The following is a 13,300-nucleotide window of genomic DNA, read 5'->3' on the forward strand; positions in this document are numbered from 1 at the left end:
TGACAGCAGCAATTTCCTTAGTGGTGTCCTTCATACCCATGGGTTCTTTCTCACCTCATTCAGGGTGGCCCTTTTTGCTCCTGTAATGATTTTAGCATCATAATTATTATACTAAGAGAGTAGCAACAGTTCTGTATCTTTTTCTCTTTGTAGAAAGTTTTTCTAATCATTAAAGTACAGCCAGGTCCTTAGTAATGCTTTTGTAGCAATCATTTCACCCTTTATTACACGTCTTCTGAAAGTTGTTTGCATTGAGCGATGGTCCACATTAACCATTCACTATTTGTGTACAAATGTTTAATGACCAATTTAGACTCCTGACCTAACTTTAACCATTTGGTGATACTGTGGCACAGCGTGAAGAGGACAGTTCATGCAAGGCTCTACAATCCAGGGATTAATTCATCCCTCCAGCTGGTTTAAAACTATATTTCCCATCATGCCTGGACAGCCAAAAGCTTTAACTTTGGCTGCCCAGGCATGATGGGACAGCTGGAGGGCCAAAGGTACCCCACCCCTGTTCTCATCAGTCCCTTTTTCTTAAGCATACAGCCCCTCTCTCCTGCCCCACCGGACACTGGATGCTGAGCAGCTGCATGCTGGACAGGACAGTTACTGAGTCCAGAAAGTATCATGAGTTCTAAAATACCTAATAGTATACGGTTAAAAAGTGCCCTCCTACTCCTTCTTTCTTTTGAGTGTATACTGGTATATCTAATAGCACCATATTTTATGGCCGGAACCATTACTCGACTGGTTGAGAGGGGCTGGATGACTCCTTTAATTCAGACATATGTTGCATTATTAACATTGTCATAGCTCTTCCTCTCCGACTGCTCTGCATGTGTGTAGCTTTTCATTCATGAATCAGAAATTTCTAGATGTATAGTGATATATGGAATCCTTTTAGACTAACATTTCATCCCTTCAAATCATACATTTTTACAGTTTAGGCAGCTAGTTGCAGAATCCTAAAACTGCTTCTTTCTTCCCCTGGGTTAAAAAAAAAGAATGTGACTAATTGAAAGTACACTGATAATGTAGCCCAGCACAGATTTACAGCATATCATGATTATGACTTGTAGCAGGCCTTCTGCAGGATTTCAAGGGTTGCATGTATCACGTTTTATGGCTGTTCTAACTAATACCAACTAGAAAACATAAAGCCTCCAGAACAGCTAAAACAACAAATACATAAAACACAGGTGTATCTCTGCTGGACCATGAATCATCCTGCACCCTCTGTTCCTTATGGAAGACTTCCTGTTATCACAGGTGTACTCCGCATGAGCAAGTGGAAATAAACAGTGAAACGCTATTGTAAGGTTGAGCTGACATTTATCTGCCTGTAAACATTTATACTAAGAGCCCCTAGTGAGCTTTTTGTACAGTTGGTAATATATTTTGTGCTAGCATTGTTAGGAATGTAGGTGCATATTTGCAAAGGTTAATAAGGATCTGTCTACTGAGCCAATACTAGGATATTTATCAACTTTCTTCTCACTTTTAGCCAATGGTATTTAAAGTTAGGAGAACAATAGTTTTTAGTGTACACTGGAACAATAGAGAGGACAATGGGATATCATCATTAAGGATATAACCATTCCAACAGGACACACTACTTAGCTAATGGTGGCTATTTTCTATAATTATAGTATAGTATAGTATAGTAAATAATGAAAGGTAACTGGATGTGGGGGTTGCACCAGTTTTGGTTTGTAGATGGTGATGTACCGGGAAGTCGTGTGCTTTATGTGGCAGTTACTTTATTTCGACAAAATGCTTTATTATAAAAATTAAGGAATGATTTTTACATACATAATGGGAATGATTCACCAAACAGTGTGCAAAAGATTGGAGGAATAGTTGTCTAAAGCAATCAGATTACAGTTTATATTTTTCAGAGGCATTTTCAAAAAAGGAAGAAACAATCTGCATCACTGTTCTTTTGCACAAGGTTTGATAGATCTCCCCTATTGGATAATCTATACCCTATAAACACACTTGTATCATGGATGTACAGAGAGGTATTGTAGTCACATGTGCAGATAACAAAATAAGAGATCAACTCATAGAAACAACTTCTCACATTGGGGAACTACTGGTAAAACTCTGACATAGACCATTACTTAGGGGACTAAATTAAAGGGCCTGTCTGGGCCAAAAAAAAAACATGCTGGGCAGCAGGAGTGCTGTAGACATTATAATCAAGTGCCACTGACCTGCCCTGGTCCAGCACAGCCAGTGTGCTGCCACCACTGTCTCCCGCTGGTCTACTCTATCTCCCACTTCCTGTGACTTAACGACTCCACAAGCCAACAGGTCAAAGATCTATGTATGATGGATACCAAGTGACATCTATCATAGCTATAGATTGAAGGTATAGAGTATGTTGGGAAAATTCAATGCAACAAGAGCCTAACACAATGCTACCAAACTGTACTCATCTAGGTCCACACAGCTAATTTCAAGACATGTTCTGCAAAAGATGCTCAATGTTACAGTTGCGAAAAAAATAGGAAATTTTTGCCAACGTGAGTCATAGTAATAAGTCTGTCTTAAATACTATGGGACCTTAAAGGGCGATACCACAGACACTGGACCTTGTGGAGGGTACCATGGACCCTGCCACTGCTCCATCCACGCTCTGCTTTAGGCCTGTTGCCTGTAATTGTCGTACATTTAACGTTATTTTTTTTTGCAGTTCAAAATTAATCTTAGAGATTTAAATATACAGTATGATCATTGAGTAGGACTACTGTATGCTCAGAGTTTGCATAGAACAAATTCTTTATTACTTACAAGTCTCAAGACAAATATCTCAGCAGAGTCATGCGTGATTTATTCTTAGATTTTCTGCACCGCAAATTAACAGTTGTGTTTTTATTTATGTTTTTTTGCTTCAAATCATTACAGTGCAATTGCCTAGACAGATGGCACGTAAGAAGGAACCATTCTGAAAATCTTCATATTGACCTTGAACATCAATGAATGAGTTTTCTATTTTGCATCCCTAATTACTTAGTCTCATAAGATTAAGTAAGTGTACCAGAATTAGTACAGCGCAGGGCATCAAAGTCACACGCACAGGACTAAGGAAATTAAACTCTGTTCACTGTGTGGTGCGGCTTACAGCTGATCGGGTGTTGGCTCCCCTTGGAATCTGGTTTAACAAGCATGGTAAAGAAGCAAAAGGGAATCTCCCCAATCGGAGGCCCTAGCAATAAGTTCACAGAGAATACTGTACTCTTACTATGATAAGAAGAAGGGACTGTATTTTACATGCTGTTTTTTTTCATTGCTATCCATGTCATAGAAAGTGATTTCTTACCGAACATGTTCACATCATTGCACACACAGGACATATCAACAATACAGTCAACTCAGTTACCTCCAAATCAACCTATAAAACTAGACCCTAGTGACTAGTGATAGGCTTCACGGTTAGCACCAAATGGTTTTGTCCTCTGACATTTGTGGTCCTGTCATATTACTGGCACATAATAGTGTCAGGGCCTTAACAGACCCTGCCTATACTGCAACTATAAACATTCTTTAACCTGGTATGAATGTGACGGAACAATTTCTAGGTTGAAAATGTTTAGAGAAGGAAATATGCAAGGTCTGCCCAGGGTCTGACACTTTTATGTGCCAATAATATAACAGGACCCCAAATGTCACAAGACAAACCCATTTGTTGCCGACTTTCAAGCCCATCGCTTGCCACTAGGGTTCATCTAGTGTTGTAAATAATTGAGTTGACCTTATGGTTGATCTTTCAGAAAAACATCCAGCCTTAGCATCTGAAAAGAAAAATTCTATAAAAATTGATCATATAGTGGCCATCTGTAGGATAAAGAGGAAATATGTTTAAAAAAAAAAACTGTACTTTTATATGTGTGTTCTTTACTTAATTTAATAAAGGGAATAAGGTAACTTATGTAAAGGAATTTATTGCCTTCTTTTCATAAAAGTACACCACAAGACGAATAAATAGCTGCTGACAAGTCATGCTGTGTCAAATCACACAATAAACAAGACGCTATCAAAGAAACGAAAAATGTAAGCATGAGAAGCGCTGTAAGGACTGCAACGTGTCACTAAGAGGACACACAAATTTGATGAACATGATCCCTTGTTTTTGTTCTCAACCATCAGTGTCACTTTGGTCCATGAATGCTACTTGAGTACATAAGATTTTAATGTGTATGATTCCTTGTTTTTGTTATCAAGCATCAGTGTCAACTTCAGCAACGCACATGTCAGGATATAATTATAGAATGCTACAGTAGTCACCAGACACAGATTTAAAAGGTCAAATGGACATCTCTGAGGACAGAAACTATTATCTGCCGGGGACTATAAAGTAATATCTCGAACATGACGGTAAGAATGGATGTTTTCTTCAAATATAATGCCTGTGTGTATATGTGTTTGTGAATGAGCGTAATATTTAGTGCGTTCTCTACAAGAAATAGCATTAAGAATTTGAGGCTGCTCAGACTTCTTAACTTTAACAACATTCCAAATTTTAAGCTTCTCATTCCTAAGCCATAGTAAATGCAGTCATGCACAGATAATTAAGATGTATGACTTCATTATGTTTAGTCAGAGGGAACATTAAGGTCTAGCAGTTTCTGCCCATTGACACTTGCCATATAATTACACTTGCTGTTGGGCCACAAGCAAACAAGGTGTGTATATTGCTTAGACTAACAACAGATGCAGTAGCAGTGCTGAATTTATGATTAGGCACAAACTGATACAACCCCCCCGTTATTCACACTAAACCTAAAGAGTGCATACAAATATCACAGCTCTTCCTTCTTAAAGCGACTCTGTACCCACAATCTGTTCCCCCCAATCCACTTGTACCTTCAGATAGCTGCTTTTAATCCAAGATCTGTCCTGGGGTCCGTTCGGCAGGTGATGCAGTTATTGTCATAAAAATAACTTTTAATCCAGCAGCGCTGTGTCTAACGGCCGGGGCTTACATTTGTATATGCATTAGGCTGGCACACCCTCTCTGTCCTTCCTCCCCACCCTCCTCAACATTTACTGCTGTTTGAGCTTTGCACAGGTGTATTAACGATCCAGCCTATGTTCATCATACAAACAGGTGGGGAATAGGGAGCAATCTGCCTGGAGCAATCCTAATGCTGAGGAGGGTGGGGAGGAAGGACAGAGAGGGTGTTCCAGCATAATGCATATACAAATGTAAGCCCCGGCCGTTAGACACAGCGCCGCTGGATTAAAAGTTATTTTATGACAATAACTGCATCCCCTGCTGAACGGACCCCGGGACAGATCTTGGATTAAAAGCAGCTATCTGAAGGTACAAGTGGTTTGGAGGGGTCAGATTGTGGGTACAGAGTCACTTTAATCACCTGCACGCTAGCCATGTTGTCTATTATATTAACAATTCATAACTACTGATGCATTATTGGTAATTATAAGAGATAATAGGAGATAAAAAAAATTATCTCCTATCCACAAGATGTAGGATAACAAGCTGACTGTGGTAGTCCCACTACAGGGACTACCCCCCCCCCCCCCAACCCAATCACTAGAACAGAGGTAAATTTACCCCTAAGTAATCCAGCCACTGTAGGTACAGAAATAGTTGCACTCACCGTAGCTTCTCTTCAGTCTTAATTGTAGCCAAAAAACATGGAATCAATCCACATGTATACAACAGGTGAGGGAGTAAAGAACAAGGTGCATGGCAACATTTTGTGAGCTTGCGCACTTCGTCACGGTTACGTATGTGTAACCGTGACAAAGTGCGCAAGCACACAAAACAGCCATTGCTGCAATGCACCTTGTTCTGCCCTCCCTCACCTGTTGTATACATGTGGATTGATTCCATGTTTTGATTCCATGTTATATATCAATGACATTGGTGTCTTTAAGAAACCAATACAATGTAATAACTGAGGACTAGCTGGAGTGAGGGAACACTCCAACCTAACACCTCCTATATGATGCAGTGTGATTAGCACTGTCTGCATCACTCTTCCCTGCACAGGCCTGACTAGAAGAGGTCAGAGCAGTGAAGTAGCCCGAGTACCTTCACTAGTAAGTATGCTAATGGGGAAACAGTCTACTTAGTGCAGTGTTATTCAACATGTGACGCTCCACTAGCAGGGCATGATGGGAGTTGTATTTTGGCTACAGAGTGATCAGTCTGGGGTGGGAGCAGGGACACAAGAGAGCAGGATCATGGGAGCAGTGTGTGTGTGTGTGTGTGTGTGTGTGTGTGTATTTTGGTGCAATTTGGGGTCTGAATTAATTTTGGTGTCCAGTTTCTGTATTTAGGGATCTGGTTGAGGTCTGGAATAATGTTGTAAATTGAATCAGGAGGAAGGGGGTAGTAGTTTTTTTTAATACTTTAACTCCTTAAAGACACCTGTCCAGTCTTGTACCATAGAATAACATTCCACTGGGGCTCAAGCTATAGATGGATCAGGAAGCCTTGCTTACTAATTCACAGGTTCAAAAAGCAGGGAGTGGAGACAATGGCGCCTCTGTTAAGGTATTTAGGTATCAAATTTAGAACCTGAAAAGTGAGCACAGTGCTGGCTGATAACCATTTTTATGAAACTACAGGTACATGGTAAATATGACATTATCTATCCCGTACTATGAACACCATGCTAGTGCTGCCATAGTTACAGTGGGGTGTAGGCGGGGGGGGGGGGGGGGGGGGGGGGGCAAGCTTAGTGTGCAGCCTGAGGCCTATGGTAAAGATAATCCACCCCTGGGGAACAGTAACACAATTTTTAGTGGGAGAGTGGCACAGTTTATCTAGATGGGTAGTGCTAGTTTATTAGGGGGACCTGTGAGTCACTGGATTTGTTGTATACTGATACTATTTGGTAATTGTTTAACTGTGTTAGTTCGAAGTCTTTTCAAGCAAATAGAACAATATACAATATGGAATGCAATACAACTAACATCTATACATAAAATAAGAAACACAATTAATCTTTAATTGTAGATATAAGATAAAGTTAAATGCGCTCACCTTAAATTAACTTGCCCAAGGATTTATAATCCTTTTAGCTAAGAATCTTACAAATTTAGATTTATTTATTTTTTTTACATATTGTGATCTATTTATGTACTATTTATCTAGTGATTGCCAAATCAGATTACATTACTTTAAAGTGTGATCCATCATGATTAAAACACTAGAGAAGTAAATGATTTAATAAAGCAACGCTGAGGGGGATGGGCACTTTTTAATTACCCAATTGCCAATATATCCTGATTGGCTTACTGAAATGGCTGACAAGCAATCAATGGCCATCGATTTGTACCATCTAGATGCACAGTGATTTTGTTTAGGTAAATATTGTCAAATAAATAATCTTAAATTTTAGTAAGATAAACCACTGGGAGAAAAAGTTCAATGAAAACATTTATTTATGTTGTGCTACTGGCTAAAGTTGATGAAAATGTGTGCCATGGTTTAAGAAGTATCGTGAGGTGCCTGGAAATGTATTAGGCCAGCCCATCAAGCATATCTAGTAAGAAAGGGGAAAGCGTATATTTTCCAGCTAGTAACAACACTACATTTTTCTTTTTTTTTTTTGCAGGTGTTAACTTAAAAAGGATTTATCAATACTGTACACTATAGTGTGCTTCCAGATCTATTTATAACCCCTCAACAGTCAGACCAGTGTGGGCCTTAAAGGGGTAAAAGTTAAACGTTAAAAGTTATGCCCTATCCACAGTATCCACAACATAGGGCTCAACTAAGAGATTGAGGAAGGTTCAACCACTGGGGTCCTAGTTAATTTGGAGTACAAGGACCATCAGGTACATTCCCTTTAAGTGTTATACATGAATAGAACAGTGCTGGTGTGGGAAAACCAGTGCCGTGGTTCAAAAATAGGTCTATTACTGAGCACCGACCCGGGTAGAAGCACTGGAGGCGGGCTGGCCCACCTCACCCCCAGTGGGAGGAAACCCCCGTCCCTCTATGACGCGGCTCCATTGATTCTAATGGAGCCACGTCACAGAGGGGAGGGGGTTTCCTCCCACTAGAGGTGGGCCGGCTCGCCTCCAGTGCTTTAGCCTGGGCCAGTGCTTGGTAACAGACCAGCACCAGGCGCAGAAATCATGTGCAACACTTAGAGTCCATTCGCTTTAAAATCTCCACAAGCTGCGTGTGGGTGTCTTCATTTAAATTTTTTGTGAAGCCATCAAAGATAGAGGAAAGCTGCCTTTGCCCATCTTTTGCAACTCTATAGAAAATAAATGTGTGTGTGTGTTGGGGGGGCGGGGCGCACAGGCGTTTTAGGGTTCCCCATTCTTGTGGAGGGCCCCCAGTGGCCAGACCCTCAGGCATCTCTTAGTAATGCTATCTCATAATCCTATCTCATAGATACCGTGCATATTGTAGAACCTATCCAGATGGGAATATCCCTTAAATAAAGCAGCAATTTATATCCATTTTGTTACATAACACAAAAGCCACGGCATTTATTTTATTTTCTGTTAGTATAACTTATTTTTTTTTGTATTTTACATGAAGTTGTATTTTAGCTGGCACAATGGGTATATATAATTTATTGAATATGGTTTAGAATTTCTATGCCTTATTACTTTTGCACAAAAACATGTTTTATGAAAAGGCATTTTTTTTGCTAGTGGGCAACATGTCACTGTAGGTTTATACAGTGGCATCATTCAAGGCATTTGATGGTAAAACAGGTAGAGACCCATTTTCCATACACACAAGGAAACACTTAATTTATGCTAACTTTTATTATGGGTTCAATTCTGAAAAATAGGTGTATATTTATGATATTTAGCAGATTCCACAAATAAATCCTTCTATTGTACGGGTTGTTATGGTTACAGGGATACCAGGTTACTTACTGTTGTGTGATGTTTAATCAAGCGTATTAAATATATGTTTATTGTAATTATTTAGATGCACTGTTGTTTTTTTTTGGTTGTTTTTTTAGAAAGTTTACAAAAAGTATTTTTAAGCTTTTTTTGTAATCTTTATCTACATTGTGTCTGTAAAGACAAATGAAGCTCAGGGTTTTTTAGGGACACAATAAATTAGGGATTTTCTTTAAAGGGGTATTCTCGTAAACTAAACTTTTGTTATGTGAAAGGGAGTGCAAAAAAGAGGAATTTGGCAGTTGTTTCGCATTAGCAAAATCCCTTTTTTTAGTAGTTTGATCCTTTTCTCACTCCAAACTGTTAATAGCTCTTTGCCTAGGTTCCCGACCACTGTTCATAGCTGAAAGTGGTGGTCAGCTGAGATGCCAGTCGGGTGGTAAGGACCTTGGGGAGCGGAAAACTTTAGTTCTGGAGACTGTTGTTCTAGAGACATGTGTAAGCTCAGTAGGAGACACCGAGAAGTTGAGCTGATTCGCTCCAAACCAGGAAGTGAGCTGAGTTGAATTATCAGCATATGCGTATAATCCTTTAATACCAGTAGAGGAACATAAATATACAGTATGAAATGGTGACTAGTATTTGTTGTTTTTTTGAGGTGCTGAACAACGCCAATGATCTGCATATACTGGAAACTTGAAGAAAAATTACATTATAGAACATAATTGGGACTGAATCTTTACATACATATGTACGCATCAACCCAAGTCTACACTTATTTTATCCTTTCACAAGCGCTGCATACCGTTTTTTAATATAGTGACTTGTTGGAAGGGTTTTTGTTTTCTTTAACCTGTAGACTAATAAAAGAAACACTTTGGATTGATATTATCCTTATCCACAAGAATCTTTTCTAACGTTATGAATGATTTAAGGCCTTGAACCTGGGGATCCAGAGGGACTTCATAGAGTTTGCAATCAAGCTTCTCACTCTGAGTAGTTTTATGTTTTATTCTTGTTATGTCTATGTTTTATGCACAATAGAGATGTGCCATGTTTCTCTAAATTAGTCGATAATAGTCTGGCATTTTTCCTCCCCTACAACTGTTCAAAATCCGATTAGAAAACTTCTACGTTATTCTCTGCCGAACATTCATTTTCACGAGTACCACAGATTTCTAGTGGTCTGATGAATTTGAATATTTTAGCACGCCCAAAGCCAAGAGGATGCCATCACATGGATTCTTTAAGGAGCTCGGGAGTATTTATCATCACGGTGTCAAAAAAAACTGAGAGGGGAGATTTATCGAAGGGTGTAAAATATACACTGGTGTAAACTGCCCATGGCAGCCAATCACAGCTCAGCTTTCAGCTCTGGTAACATAAAATAGAAGCTGTGATTGGTTGCTGTGGGCAGTTTACACCAATGTATATTGACACCCTTTGATAAATCTTGGCCTCTGTGACAGTACATATTATCATGTTCATGTAGGTTTATTTCACCTACAACTCAGTAATTTGGTATCCTGAGTCAAAGCACATTACAGTAAACTGAGGCAGTTGATAAACATGTGGAAAAAAGACCCTGACATAGAGTCAAATAGCATTGTTCTTGGTTTACATTACTTTTGGAAATACAAGATCTGTCATTGTAATACATTTTCATAGTTTCCATGATAAAACAAGCCTCTAAATCTGTATCATTGTTTGCCATGCATTTCAGTTCCCTTGTAACTGGTTTTCCAGTGTATGACCAGGAAATCAACCATGTTCATCACTTTCCAGCTTGTCTAGGTGTCCAGAGTAGGAGCCTGGGGCGCCTGGGTCTACATCTGAAGATGAGTAGTATCTAGTAGACTTTTATTGGTTGTCCAGTCCAAACACAGTAATAAAGAGGCTTTTGTTGTACACCTGCAATGACTCCCAAATAATTTGGCTCAGTATGGCATACTGTACCTAGCAATAATTGTGGAGCTTCTTGGACTTTTGGGTGGCATTCCATTTTTCCTTCAATACTTTTAAGTAGTGTAATTGTATACAATGTATAACTTGCTTCTGCAATACAACTGCTTGCATTTTATAGGCTTAATAATTGTACTTGGCAGATAATTGTTCTCTGTACTGTCACACTTAAGAATTGGCACAAAGCACTTGAGTTTTTTAATATAATTTTTGTACTTTTAAAGGAGAAGTCCAGCCAAAATTATTTTTTTTATATGTTATTACTTATGGATTGTTATACAATTTTCTAATGTACATTAATTATGGGAAATGCTCATATACTGCTATTTCCCTTAATTTAGTGTATCAGGAAGTGTTAAAATTCTCTCAGATCCAGTGACGTCATGACAAATGGTGTAATTCCTATGGAGTGTCCAGCAGGGGGCACTCTATAGAAGTCAATGAGTACCATTGACTTCTTTATATAGTGCGCCCCTGCTGGACACTCCATAGGAATTACAGTGTATGTGAATGTAATGTTATGTACTGTACTTTTGTGACTTCATGAATACATTTATGGAATACTTTAGGGAGCAAGTGTCCTTGCTCCCCAAAGTATCCCATAAATGTATTCAATGAATACATTTGCAAGGCACCAAGCAGGGAGGGAGGGAGAGAAGTGCCATCTTCCTCCCCCCTCCCTCCCTGCTCTGTGCTGGGCACATATACAAAGTACTACTCCCCCATTATCTGCAGATAATGGGGGAGTAGTACCTGTGCTATGCCTATCACATTGCCGCCGCCGCTCACACAGTGGCTGCTCTTCATGCCCCCCGCTGCTCCCCCTCCTCCTCCCGGCTTCAAACTAACTATCGCGCCGCTGACTCCCACCCGCTGGCCGGCCACCTCTCTCTGCTCCTGCATGCCGGCCGTGTCAGCCTGCCCCCACCCCGTCCGGGAGCACGGCGCTTCCTGGTGTGAGGGACGGGGTGTGCGGGCGTGCAGGCGGGAGGGAGTCAGCGGCCGGCCGGATAGTGAGGAGCGGCGCGGCGGGTGGGAGTCAGCTGCGCGATAGTTAGTTTGAAGCCGAGAGGAGGAGGGGGAGCAGCAGGGGGCATGAAGAGCAGCCCCTGTGTGAGCGGCGGCGGCGAGGATGTGATAGGCATAGCACAGGTACTACTCCCCCATTATCTGCAGATAATGGGTGAGTAGTACTTTGTATATGTGCCCAGCACAGAGCAGGGAGGGAGGAGGTAGATGGCACTTCTCTCCCTCCCTGTTCGGTGCCCTGCAAATGTATTCATTGAATACATTTATGGGATACTTTGGGGAGCAAGGACACTTGCTCCCCAAAGTATTCCATAAATGTTTTCATGAAGTCACAAAAGTACAGTACATAACATTACATTCACATACACTGTAATTCCTATGGAGTGTCCAGCAGGGGCGCACTATATATAGAAGTCAATGGTACTCATTGACTTCTATATAGAGAGCGCCCCCTGCTGGACACTCCATAGGAATTACACCATTTGTCGTGACGTCACTGGATCTGAGAGAATTCTAACACTTCCTGATACACTAAATTATGGGAAATAGCAGTATATGAGCATTTCCCATAATTAATGTTCATTAGAAAATTGTATAACTTTCCATAAGTAATAACATATGAAAAAATAATTTTGGCCGGACTTCACCTTTAATTAAAAGGTTTCCATACAGAGTAAAAGAGTTGCTTGCTAACACTTGTCAGTGACTTACCGTAGGACACAATTTGTCACTTTCCACGGACAGCAATAAGAGGAGAGGGCTCAAATATTTTTACCAACAAATTGCTAATTCATCTGAATATATATATATATATATATATATATGTGTGTGTGTGTGTGTGTGTGTGTGTGTGTGTGTGTGTGCGTAATGAAATTTATGTAAAATAATTTATACTTACCTACCCCAATGACCCACAGCTGCTGCTCAGAGGCTCTTGATCGCTGCCCTTACTTCTTCCTGCTTCCTGTGATGTCATCCTCGCAAGAACTGCCCCGCACAGCAGTGTCAATTAGTGACTGTCTGAGCTGGCAGTTCTTGTGGGGACAACACATCACTGTAACAAGGAAAATTGGTGGTAAATGGGGACCAGGAGCATCGAAGGAGCAGCTTTAGGGGACTGAATAAGGGAGTATCACTTTTTTTTTGTTTACAACCTTATCCATTTTCTAGCATTTTCTAGCCTTGATGCGTATTTTACCATATTCCCAAAATATAGCATAACTCCAAACTCCCAGCAAGATAATAGTATTACTCCCAAGAGGGACATACAAAGAGGCAAGCACATTCTGGTACTTTGTGGTGGGGTGGGTGGTGGGGGATTAAGCTATGCTCCTTACCACACCTAATTCTCACCCAAGCACACCCAGATAGGGTCTCCAGGCTTTTTTAAAAATCACCTTTATATTCACACCCCCAGATTCTGAATCACGCCCCTCAGATTAAAAATCTC

At 40.3% G+C, this 13,300-nt stretch overlaps 1 protein-coding gene across 1 annotated transcript in view; it reads right to left on the reverse strand.

Annotated features, from left to right (window-relative positions):
* TENM2 (teneurin transmembrane protein 2) overlaps positions 1 to 13,300 on the reverse strand; it is a 750,809-nt gene that overhangs the window by 230,301 nt on the left and 507,208 nt on the right. The gene's annotated exons all lie outside the window — the stretch shown is intronic.

This window comes from Dendropsophus ebraccatus, chromosome 1 (assembly GCF_027789765.1).
Source record: "Dendropsophus ebraccatus isolate aDenEbr1 chromosome 1, aDenEbr1.pat, whole genome shotgun sequence".
Classification (NCBI taxonomy): Eukaryota; Metazoa; Chordata; class Amphibia; order Anura; family Hylidae; genus Dendropsophus; species Dendropsophus ebraccatus.